The sequence below is a fragment of the Myotis yumanensis genome, unplaced genomic scaffold (assembly GCF_028538775.1).
Source record: "Myotis yumanensis isolate MYYU_CA2020_CCGP unplaced genomic scaffold, mMyoYum1.0.hap1 SCAF_15, whole genome shotgun sequence".
Taxonomy (NCBI): domain Eukaryota; kingdom Metazoa; phylum Chordata; class Mammalia; order Chiroptera; family Vespertilionidae; genus Myotis; species Myotis yumanensis.
The window spans coordinates 33,443,085-33,456,862 of NW_027223766.1; the positions used below are offsets into that span (position 1 = coordinate 33,443,085).

The window sequence follows — 13,778 nt, forward strand, 5'->3', positions numbered from 1 at the left end:
TAAAAGTCCAATTTCCCCCACCCCAGTGATCCTTCTGAAAATAGAAATGTACATGCAATGCTGTTCATATAAAGCCTTTACATGAAATTTGGCATCGAACTTGAGATAAAAATCCAGACAATTTAATGTAGCTTGCAAAACCCTATTTAAGCTGTCCCTTTATCTTTTCTCCTAAAGCTTTGCATTTTCCCTTCCCTATCCACTACTGAAAATTTATTATTAGTATTCTGAAATGACCTTTTCACAGTACTACTTATGTGACACTATAGCCTAAGTGACTGCTACCACAATTGCTTTTTTTTCTAAATATATATTTTTATTGATTTCAAGAGAAAAGGAGAAGAGAGAGACTGAAACATTAATGATGAGAGAGAATCACTGAGTGGCTGCCCCTGCATGTTCACCACGGGGGATACCTGGCATGTCCCCTGACCAAAAATGAAAACTGTGACCTCCTGGTTCATAGGTGAACACTCAACCACTGGGCCACACTGGCTGGGCCACAATTGATTTTAATTCCTCAATTCCAATAAAAAAAAAAGTGCCTCTGTGTTGCTTACCTCACGTTTAAGTTTTTAAAAGTCTGAACTGATATCAACAATGCTATCTCAGAATCAATTTTTGCTGCTATTGATAAACTATACTGATGAATGATGACTTTAAATTTATGGTCCTTTTATTTAAAAGTGAGAATGCTAGGTTCACAGTAGACTTGTTTTACAATATCTGTTAATTCTATTCCCCTTCTTCTGTCTTTCTCTTCTTCTCTCTCTCCCTCCACCTCTTTCTTTTCCCTCTCTTCTTCCTCTCTTTTCTTACTTTTATACTACCTTTCATTATTCCTTATCATAATTTAATAATTTTCAAAAATATCATACATTAACATATTCAATTTTAATTCATTCTATTTTCTCATAACCACAGTACATTTTGTAAACATCTACTTAGATATAAATTATTAGGAAATCACATAATATTATATAAAATCCACAGTCTAATTATTATAGTTAAAAATGATCATTTGATGTAAAGATAACTATTCCATACTTTTCAAAATATTAACTTCTATTAAGGATCAGATATAAATTAGATATAATCTATACCTAAGTTCTTTAGATATTAAAATATCTACCAAGCAGCTTATTATAAGAATTAAAATGATTATACAATCATTTATAGGTTAGTGCCTTCTATTATTCCATTTATTAATGAATTTAACAGTTATTTAGTGATTACTCATTATTATGACTGGTATATGTGATAGAGAAATATCCTAGTAGTGAGAATCAAACAATATAAATCAATGAAACAAAAATGAATTCTAATAGATATGAGTGCTATGCAAGGTTTATTCTAGACCAATTAGGCTGGCCTCTCTGAGGAAGTAATATTGGATTTTAGTTCTGAATTATGAGGAGAAGCAGTTATGTGAAGTCCTTTGGGAAGTTTCAGGCAGGGCTTAGGGGTAAAAAATAATGGAAATTGGTGAAAGAAGCTTTAAAGAACATACAGAATATCAAGGGAGCTAAAACCTCATGAAAGGAAGAGAAGTAGATCAAGTCAAGTACATGGCCATGCATTAGAGCATGATGGAAATTTCTTTATCATGATAAAGGATTAGGATTTGGAGGCTACTGGAGTGTTTTAAGTAGAGAAATGGCATGAAGTGATTTAAGATTATTTTTCTTTTAAGTTCTCTGCAGCTGCTATAAATTGAGAATAGACTATGAAAAGGAGAGACAGGTAAAATGGAAGCTGGGAATACCCTGTGGAATTCTGTTATACACATTCAGAAGAGACAGGATAATGCATTACAGGTAAATTATCAGATTATTTCCTTTCTTTCATTATGTAAACATGAGGGTAATACTTATGATAAAGTATTGTGAGTTGTATTTATAACCTGGTATGACAATACCAAAAGTACATACAAAAGTGTATAGTTACTAACTATATGCAAAACAAAGGTATTAATAAGGCTTCTTTCATACAGACTGAAGAACTCTATGGGTCTTCCAGTCTTACTAGGGAATTAGGTAATACCATATAACTTGGAATTTTCTTATGCATTCCAGGTAATTAACTAACCCTGATAAGCATGTTAATAATGTTAGTAATCACCTATTTTTGAAAAAAGAGACTTATAATCCTATTCCCTTTTGGAAAATGAATCTCTAGGCCTTTAAACAGTGTGAAGAGAGGATTGTTGGATGATAGATTAGTAGGTAACATACATATACTCAAAAAAATTGAGTAAGATCTCACTTTAAATTTTCTACTATAGATTTTGCATACACACATTCATATATATTGTCACAGGAAAACAAATACTTTTTAATATGTAGTGAAGAAAAATACAGATGTATTATTATTATAACACTAGAAGCCCGGTGCACGAAATTTCGTGCACTGGGGGGGGGGGGGGGGGGGCGCGAACCTCAGCCCAGCCTGCGCCCTCTCTTAGTTCAGGACCCTGTGGGAGATGTCCACCTGGGGATTGGGCCTAAGCTGGCAGTCAGACATCCCTCTGGCAGCCTGGGAGCCCTTGGGGAATGTCCAACTTATGGCTTAGGTGGGGAGCAGTCCTAAGCCACAGTCAGACACCCTTAACACTGCCTAGGAGGCAATACAGGCTCCTGCCACTGCCGCTGCACTCGCAGCTGTCAGCCTGGCTTGTGGCTGTGAGGACCTCCCCCTGTGGGTGCGCACTGACCACCAGGGAGCAGCTCCTCCATTGAGCATCGGCCCCCTGGTGCACAGTGTGCATCATAGCGACCAGTCATCCCCATACCTCCATTAGAGTAAATTTGCATATTACCCTTTTATTATACAGGATAGCATCATATCTCTCTTGTAATCAATTTACCCCCTCTACTACTCTTCCCTATATAATAAAAGGGTAATACACAAATCAACTGAATGGCAGAAGGACCAGTCACTATGACGCACACTGACCACCAGGGGGCAGATGCACAACGCAGGAGCTGGTCCCTGGTGGTCAGTGTACTCCCACAGGGGGAGTGCCACTGAGCCACAAGCCGGCTGACAGCTGACGAGTGCAACAGCGGTGGCAGTGCTAAGGATGCTCAACTGTGGCTTAGGTCCGCTCCCTGTCCCTCCCCATGAGAAGTGGGCCTAAACTGTCAGTTGGACATCCCCCAAAGGCTCCCGGACTGCTAAAGGGCGCAGGCCCAGCTGAGGAGACCCCCCCTCCCAAGTGCATGAATGTTGTGCACCGGGCCTCTAGTTTCTTCCATAATTGTCCCTGGTACTTATCCATCTCTTGTCTCCTTGCCTATTTCAGGTCCTTGTCACCTGATGCCTGGATAAAATAACTTCTCCTTTACATTCTCTGACCTCAGTCTTGTACTCCTCCAAATCATCCTGCATACCTTTGGCAGATTAATTTACTTAAAACACTCTTTGCCAGACTTTTGGCCAAAAGCAATCAAATAAGTCAATATAAAATAACATTTTCGTTATTTAACTTTCCAAAAACCTCTCATGCAATTTAATTGCCATGAGGGTTATTTCCCAAACCTTTTGGTTAATATTCAAAATGTATAATAGTTGGCTTCAATTTGTTTAAACATCTTGCAATATAGTGAAAAGAACAAAATTATGAATAAGAACACTGAAATTCTAGTATTGATTATGTTCCCCTCTAGCTTTGTGACCTTAGTCAAATTATATAAACCCTCTGTAAATAAATATCCATGCACACAATAAGGTAAAATAGGTGACATTTATCTTGTTGAGCACAATGTATGGAAGAGGAAAAGTAAAAGATTTGATGTCAGTAGATTCGAGTTGAGATTCTAAATATATAATTAACATTATTTACAATCCATGACTGTCATCAGTTACCCAACCTCTGTAATTTTATGTTCTTCATCTCTAAAATGGGCTATAAAAGTTCCCATCTAAGAAAATTTCTATAAGTATTAACTACAGCAATAGCTGGGAATAGATCTTTCTAAGTATTAAAATGTGTTTCAATTGTTAGTTAATATTTTGTATGCTAAAAACACTCTGAACATAAATCAGTGAGCAAAAGTGGGAAAAAAAAGGTTATTTTACCTGTCTGAATTTACAAATTCCAAAAGTACATCCTGGGTCAAAAATATAAGTGCAAGTAGTTTATTTTGAATTTAATCCCAGGAAACATTGCTAGGGAATAAGGAATTAAAAGAAAAAAAGAAAATTAAAAAAAAAAAAGGTGCACTTTTAAAGAAGTGACTACTATTGACAACTGGGCCTTAATCTTGTTGTGGAAGCCTGGGAAATGATGTAGGACACATTTTTTACTAGTTTCTCATCAGATGAATTAGGAGGCTTTATAAAAAATATACCGATTCCTTTACTCATTAGTTGAAGGCTGCTTGCTACTCTGGAGTATTAATTCTCTGGCACTTCCTGCCCATATTACACACTAGTTTAACAAATTTGGAAAGGCAAAAAATATCCTCAAGCAAACAGATGAAGTTTTGACAGTCCCATCAGCACATTCCCAAATGGTAATAAAAATTCCCCCCTAATTCTCAGAACCTAATGTGTATGTAAGCTTATAAGGCAAAAGACATTTTGCAAATGTAATTTATTTATGAAGATTAAAATAGAGAGATTATTCTGGATTATCTATTTGGGTCCAATATTATCACATGAACCCTATCAAAGCATCGAATGCTTTCAGGCTGGGGCCAAGATGGGAGGTCAGAGAGATTCAAGTGTGAAAACTCAATCCACTATGATACTTATAAAGATGAATACAACCATAAACCAAGAAATGCATGAGATATCAAGGAGATCAGAGAGGCTCCTAGACAACAATTAGCAAGGACGTGGGACCCCAGCCCTACAACAGGAGCTGGATTCTGCCAGCAACCTAAAAACGCTGGGAAGGAGATTCTCTCCCAGAGCATCCAGGGGAGACCTCAGACAGCCAATGCTTGGATTTTGGCCTTGGAAGACATGAAGCAGAGAAATCAGTTGTGCCCACCTGGATTTATTGGTAAGCAGTGAGATAATTTGTGTTATTTTAAGATAACACAAAAATCTGTGACAATCTGCTTTGGATGCAATAGAAAACTAATACAGTAAGTCACTCAATTAAAATCAGCTATTTGTCTGAAAGTTTTCATCCTACTTATACTTCCTTTCTTTCCAACATTCAAACTTCAGAGCCTGTTCAGAGATGCTCTTAAATTCCAATGTTGAAATTATTCCTCTCTTAACTCAAACTGCATTTACAATAAGAGCTAAACCATTTAGAATTTGATCATGTTCTCTATTGAATATTTCTGAGCTTCTGTATTGAAAAGTTGTCTTCTCAGTAAGATTATGCAGGAGGCACCCTATCTATGTCTCTCTCTCATCGATATTTCTATCCCCCTCTCCCTTCCACTCTTTTTAAAATCAATCTAAAACATATAAAAATCCTCTATGGAGATGCACAAATTTCCAGTTATAAAAGCACTCACAGGGATATAAAGTATGGCATAGGGGATATAGTCAATAATGTTGTAATAACTTTATATGGTGTCAAATGGATACTAGACTTAACAGGTTGATTATGTCATAAATTAAATAAATGTCTAATCACTATGCTGTATACTTAAAACTAATATGTCAAACTATAACTGAAAAATTTAAAAAACATAAAATAAAATATTTTTTAAAAAAACAGTAGTCTCTACATGAAGAAACTTGAAATCACTCTCCTGAATCTTCCTCCCTTATACCATGACTTTAGTTCTCATTTTGCTTTGTGATTTGCTAAAGGGAAACCCAGTTTTATTTAGTCAATCCTGACTAAGAACATTTTCTCTTCTTATACTGTGGAATCACCAAGTTCCCCCCACCCCTGCCCTTCCTGTTTACATGGTTTGTTTTTTTACACCAGGCATGATTTTTTTTTTTTATATCACACCAAGAATTGTTGCCTCTGATTTCTATTTAAAAGCAATGAATAATCCCTAAAATAGAGACAGATTTTTTCTGATGTGCACATTTTAAGTCAAATGTTGGCTTAAAAAATGACTACTTGGAGCTGTATGCTCTAGAAAGACTTCTGATTATAGTTCTTTAGCTTGCTGTTTATATTTGTGGATGTAAGCCATTACTGTAATACAGGAAGTAGCAGAGGAAAGAATGAATAAATAAAAGGATGCAACTAATAACAATTTAAAAAATGGAATACTTACAGCCTAATAATTGTTGAAAGTGTATATTGAAAGTATGGTTATAAAACATTTATTATTCACACTAAATGGCAAAAAAGATAATTTTTAACTAATAAATGAGTTTTTATTAGTTTGCATGTTACCTAAGGGTTTTTATATATTAATAAAAAAGCCACAGTTAATTCTTTCAAAAGTTCTCTGAATTACAAATGAATGCTATAATTTTTTCTTTTTAATGTAATACTTCTTTTCATTCCCTTACTTGCCATATGTTGTTATAATATATCAAACTATCTATCTATCTAAATTGATTTTAATACAATTACTTTCCTTGAAAATTCTTATAGATATAAAAGTAATACTACTTAAGGCAATTCTTTTTCATAAAAACATGAAAAGTAAATCAATTCTAAAATAAATACAGTGATTAAAATATTTCTGTCCTTAGCTACATTTATCCTGTGAGATATTTGTGATGTATCAACAAAGTATAGAAACCAATTATGTATGTTAAATTAGAACATGTGACAACTCTATAGACTTAACACTCACATGTATTTTTATTTTTATAAAATGACTCATATATAATCTTCAAGATAATAGCAGTATTAGAAAATAATTTTTACAAGGTGAACTGAAAGATCATCCTAATATGATCCTGTCCTCAAAGAGAGAGAGAGACAGACAGACAGACAGACAGACAGACATTGCCAGTGCAATAATTGGTAAGGACATGTTCCTACCAATATGGTATTACATAAGTCTTTATATACTACCCACAGCAATAGCAATGATGAGCATTATCCTCTATGTCAGAGGTCATTACCCTGAAAGTTAGGACAGAAGTTCAGACCAAACTATGTATACACTTGAGCCGCCACTAGAAGAATAATTTTTGAGGTCTATAAATGTAGAACTTCTTCCTCTGTCAATAACTGCCATGTAAGCCAAGTAAACCACAAGGCACATATAGTGCTTGTTTCAACTTTCACAGACAGTTTCTAAAATTAAATTCATGTTCATATTTATGCCATGGTTTTCTTTAAAATAGACATGAAAATCACACACACACACACACACACACACACAAATAGAACACAAATGACTTTACTTTTTAAATTAAAAATAGAAATTGAGGCATTTGAAATGTAAGTCAATCACAATCCCATAATTTACAAATAAATTGACAACATATATTTCCCTTAGATCTTTTTTTATAGAACGAGCCTTTCCCAGTAATGTTAAATGATGCTTAGAAAGTATTAATTTGTTTTAAAAAATAGCATCTGATAACTTCCAACAGAAATGAGAAAACAGAAAAAGAAACAAGGCACATAAGGCAATACTTGGTTTAGACATATCAAACCTCTTTACCCATCTAAAAGGTGAAAATTTACTTTATACAGGGACACAGGAACGTCAGTGAAAGAAGCAATTGATCACTCACTGTGATGCATGGCATGGCATAAAGCAAACATCCTGGCAGGGAAATAGATCAGGAGGACAGTTTGTCTATCTTTACTTTCTATCAGAAAAATCTTATAGTTGTCATTTTTTCCAGCACGGCTGCTGCATTTTCAAGTAGCCATTGGTAATATGTACCCTCTTTGGTATCAGAAATTTATACGTAATAGGATAAAGAATAGAGCCTTAAGGTAATATCTGGTATAAAATGAATCTTGGTTTGGCACAGAAGTAGAGGTAAGGTAATAACAATAAAATATTTCACGTAGGTAGTGAAATTCCCATAATTAAAACACAAACATAAATTAGGAAAGATCTGAGAGTAAACTGGAGATTGCAATGGTTTATGGTCTTGATTTTTTTCAAATACAGAATCTAGCAATTGTGTTAGAAGATGTCCTCATCTTAAGTTAGCAGAATCAGTCAGCAGAAACAAAATAGCATCTTGAGTCAGCAGAAACAAAACAAATTCAGACATCAAACACTGGGTTAACAACTATAGACCTTAACACTATGCAGGCAAGAGGGAAGGAATCAACTCGTGTTAAGTGCACAGAGCGGGGCCAAAGGATGTGACTGCCTGGCTCCTAGAAGTCATTAAAATACAAACAAAATACTGTAGAATGCAAGGAAGGAAAATTTACACCACAGCCTCAAATTTATAGCAGAAATCCTTACAGTTTTTCTCAAATTAAATAGAAGAAGTTTATGGAGCTATTTAGTGATATATATATATAGCTTTAAAACTGAAGTAGAATGGAACAGAAAAGATAAAAGGGAGCAGTGAATAGAAAATACCACAGTTAAAAATGAAATGATAAATTTGATTTAAAAAAAAGATTGAAAGGGAACTTATAAAACAACTAGAGGCCCGATGCACAAAATTCGTGCAAGAGGTTCAGTCCTCGCAGGCCCAGCTTCATCCAGAAGGACGTCCAGCTGTTCGGTCTAATTAGCATATTATGCTTTTATTATTATAGATTATAGATTATATATTTTAAATGTATAATGAAGAAAATAAAAAAGAGAAAAGTATTATCGTTTTTTTAAATATAAAACCCCGCCAGTGTTGTGTAAAAAAATTTAATAAGATGTGCTAAACTGTAGAGTAGAATAGAGAAGTCACAAAGAAAGTGGAAAAGATGAGAGATCTGAAGGATGGAGAATGGGTATGCAAAATTACGTTGTTCTGAAGAAATACAAAATTGGGATATCAATTATATTCAAAACAATGGTCAGAAAAATTGTCTAAACTTAAAGTATGAATACATTTAAAAGTTTATCACATTCCAAAAAAAGTGAATTAAAATTCATTCATTCATAATAATAATTAGCTCAGAGAATGCCTGGAAGAATTTATAAGATGATTCTGACTTATGTAACCGTTTGTCAGGATATAGTATACAATAAATATTACTTTGTTTTACTTTATTATTTATAAATTTGAAGACAAAATATAATTCAAACCTACACAGATAATATTTTAAGCTTTAAATAAGTGTTTAGAAGACTGTGTTTTTTTTCCTGACAATGAATGGCACAAGATTCAGTATTTTTTTTAAAAAGCATGACTAAGCCCTGACCGGTTTGGCTCAGTGGATGGAGCGTCGGCCTGGGGACTGTAGGGTCCCAGGTTCGATTCCAGTTGAGGGCATGTACCTTGGTTGCGGGCACATCCCCAGGAGGGGGTGTGCAGGAGGCAGCTGATCGATGTTTCTCTCTCATCGATGTTTCAAATTCTGTATCCCTTTCCCTTCCTCTCTGTAAAAAATCAATAAAATATATATTTAAAAAAAAAAGAAATAAAAAGCATGACTAAAAGAAATATACTAATTCAAGTTTTATATTTCATGTAAAGGTAACAGGTTTATATAGAGTATACTTCAAGAGAACAGATGAATTACTTTTGAAAAACATGATTTAAAGATGTAGTGCAGTCAGTAGAAATGAATCATACTTTACAATATGAAATATAGATTTTAAAAATGAGAGTCAAGCTGCACAGCAGGGAAGATGGCATGCCACAGGCCTGGCCCTTGAAGCAGCAGTACAGTGAGCAGCTACCCAAGAAGGACACTCAAGTCCTTACAGGGCCACGGTTTCTTGCAAAACCTCAGCTATTAGGAAACATTAAAAATGTGGCCAAGATAGCTAACAGGGACCATTTGCTTACAGCCTATAACCATCTCTTTGAAAGTGTGTCAAGGATATCGCAAGTATAAGTAGTGTCCAAGCAGATGAAAAACGTGAAGCTTAATGTAGATAAACCCAAAGAAACCAAGACTGAAGAGACTCTGGATGAGGGTCCACCAACACACAAAATCTGTCCTTAAAAGGGGATGGGCTTTAAACCGACTTCCCCAAAAAGGAAGATGTTGCCCACTGCTGGTATACAGAGATACTACAAGCTGGCACCGTTTTTGATGCCAGTATTCAAATGAGTTGAAAGAAGAATGCCAAGCCTTTAAGCTCTAAGGTTGGAACAGGCAGGCATCAGAGGATGGGATGAAGCGCTCATGACTCTGAGTAAAGGAGAAAAGGCTCAACTGGAGATTGAACAGAATGGGCTTATGGAGAGAGACAGGTCAGCCTGCTGCCAAAATTCCACTAAATGCAAAACTCATATTTGAAGTGGAATTAGTGGGTATTGATTGAAATAGCAATGCTTCAGTTCTAAAGACATCAGCAATGGCCTTGAAGGAACTTATGTAAATAAAGACAGCTAGCTACTGTTGTAAGGGAAGAGTCAACTGGAAAAATTCAAGGAGTTATGTTAGAACTTGTTTCTTTCTCCCCAAGCTTTTAAGAAATGTAATCCGTTATAAATTTCTGAAGTTTAAAATATTTTACTACAGCTGTGTAAAAGACGGGTCAAGGAAAACTCATTTTCCTTTTACCTCATGTTGTAAACTAAAAAGCTCAATAAAAATTTAGCCAATGTCTTTTAAAAAATAAAGTAAAATAAAAAATAATACTGAGCATTAACATCAGTTAGATATTATAGATCATAAACATAATTGTTTATGATCTATAATAAAAATATTATTAAAATAAAAATATTAAAATAATATAACCTAAAATAACTCAGTAATTGCAAGCCAAAGAAAGAAAATAAAGTTTCTATTAAAGGTATTTCAAAATAGAAAGGAATTCTCCAAAGAGATATAGTAATATGTAATCTTTTCCTAATTTGGAAAACACAAAATCAAAATATATCGTTTTAATCCTTAATCTATCATATAAAAGTCTTAAAGAGTATTTATTTGCCATTTATTTTATAAAGGGTAATAATATTAAAAATATTAAAAACATAGATGGAACATGAAAAAATATAAACTTATTGTGCCTCTATGTATTTCCCACTCCCAGACACCAAGGAGAGGTTACCATCACTGACCACGATTCTGAGTGTGTAGTTCTTAGTACTATGTGTTAGAGAAGCCAGAAAACCCAACTCTAACTGATCAAAACAGAAAACTTTTTAATGCAACTGAAAAAATTAAGATACTATTCTGAAACTACTTCCAAGTGAGGTATGATTTAAGTGCCTCCAAAAAATGTTTTGATTTACTTGTTTCTATGGTCTGCCACAGCATCAGCAAAATTCAGGGCACACACAGCTCTAGGTTTTTTCTTAGTGCTCTCAAAATAGCTGCAAGGAATCCAAGCTCCTTGTTGCCATATATATGGGAAAATGTATATTCAAGGTTCAGAGAAAGGGGATTTTTTTTTAAAAAAAACTCTCACCTGAGAATATGTTTGTTGATTTTAAAGAGAGAGAGAAACATCCATTGCCTCCCATATGCTCCCAGGCCAGGAGAAAATCCCCAATATAGGTAAGTGTCCTAACCCAGAATCAAACCCACAACCATTTGGTATATAGGACGATGCTCCCACCAACTCAGCCAACCTGTGTTTTGTTGTTTTGTTTTATTTGTTTTTTAAGTAGTAGTATCTACAAAAGTCTTGTTTTTGTAATTGACTCTTTTTAGATTAGATGCATGTATCCAAAAAAATGGTGGGGAAAGAATAGAATTCACTGACTGGCATAAATTATAGAGATCACATATCACGAATGGCTGGAACAGTAGTGAGGTTTGCTGGGAGAGATATGGTTTGTGCCTTTTATTATGCATAATTATTAATAGTGTGCCCACTCACTCTGAAACATATCCAAGTTTGGATCATAAATTACACAGTCGTTTGGCTTACCTCATAAAAGGCTCACCCTTGGAACAAAAACCCAACCAATGCTAAAACATATGACTGGAGAGTTTATAGGACTGATAGAGTCAGCCAACCAGTATACAGTACAGTGTGCACTCAGAGTCCACTTTCTTATGAATTTAGGAATAGATAGATATACATACACACCTTAAAAGCAAATGGCACCCCGTTATGTATTGCCCTATAATCACTACTAAATTTTAACATTTTCAAGATTTTCTATATCAATACATTTGAGTTGATTTATCCTTTCTTAACAGCTGCACAGTGCTGCATACTATAGTTATATTAAATTTATTGAACTCCTCACCATTGGTGCGTAGTTGTTCTCTTGTTTTATTTTTAAAAGAATGAAGCAAAGCTTCAATAATTATATACATGCATTTTAATGCTCATATACATGTATTTTTGCAAAATAGATTCATAGAAATAGAAAGGGTGACTTAAAGGGCATACAAATATAGTGCTGATATATAATAATATACTGCTTTATCAAATTCATTAACACATTTGTACATCTACAAATGAGAATGAAAGTATATGTTATTTCACACCCTCACTAACACTTGATGTTATCAATTTAATAGTTCTAGTTGGTAGGTAAAAATCCATATTTATTTAAAGATATGTTTATTTATTAGTAAGTAGTAAGACTAATCACTTTTAAATACTGTAAACTGCCAATTTATGTCAATTGTCTCATATTCTATTTTTTAGTTTGTCTTTTCCTTATACCTCTGAGGAGGTTTTTATTCTAAATACAAACATTTGGTCTAATGCATATGCTGCAGACATATTCCTGAATCTGCCACTTGCCTTATAAATGGAGTTTTAGTTTATTTTGGAATACAGACCTCTTTTTAAGGTAAAATATCTTAGCCATTTTCCTTATGGCTCCTATATATTTTATCCTACTATTTAGAATTATAAAAATTATTCTTAAGATTATGAAAATTTTCTCTACCTTAAATTCTTGGTTAATGCAATGTACAGTAGGAATATATTTGTTTCAAATATATAACAATTGTCACCAACACAATTTTATTGAAGAGATCACCATTACGCTTACACGTGAAATTGCCATTTTATTCATTAAATTCCCTAATGGTTTCTTTTGCATTTTGATTCCAATTGTATGGAATATATAGATTATATTTGTTAGAATTGTCATTTTAAAATACTAAATTTTCCCATTCACTAACATGAAATTGTACCCAAATTTTTCCTTATTTTAGTTAATTTTTGTGCTCTATTAGAGTATATAATTGTACAAGTCCAACGCAATTCTCAGACTTACACTTTGGTATTTCATAGGTTTAATGGTAGTTATAAGTAAGTTATTCTAATATACTTTCTATAATTTTTTGCAATAAATCTTCCATTTAAAATTTGAACATAATATGCAGTTGACCTGTCATTAATTCTAGAATCTTTCCATTGTCTTCCCTTGGACATTGTAGGTAGATTGTCATATTAATAATGGCTGTTTAATTTCTTCCTTTCCAAAATACATTTTGTATTGTGAGAGGTCTTATCCTTACCTTGCTTCTGGTTTTAGAAGAGAGTCTTCTAACATTTTATGATTAAGTATGTTGTTTTGGAAACATAATCTAGCAGAGCAGGAAATACTTAATATAAAGTATGACAAATAATATTTTATTATAGTTTTGATTCATCTTGTAATGTTTGTGTAAGACTCATGATATAATATTAAATGGAAAATTAGGTATGATTCTACATAGGTAAAAGATATTAAATGGAATATTATATATTTATGGGGTGCATGCACCTTTATGAGTACAAACTTGTAAAGAAATTCAGCAAACTGCACTGAAAACTACTAGGTAGAATGATTCAATGATTAAAATGTTCTTCTTGGTGAAACTGGTTTGGCTCAGTGGATAG

The 13,778-nt window shown here is 33.8% G+C and overlaps 1 pseudogene; it reads left to right on the forward strand.

Annotated features, from left to right (window-relative positions):
* Nucleotides 1-9,631: 9,631 nt before the first annotated feature.
* On the forward strand, nucleotides 9,632-10,301 carry LOC138993024 (peptidyl-prolyl cis-trans isomerase FKBP3 pseudogene; annotated as a pseudogene).
* Nucleotides 10,302-13,778: the final 3,477 nt, after the last annotated feature.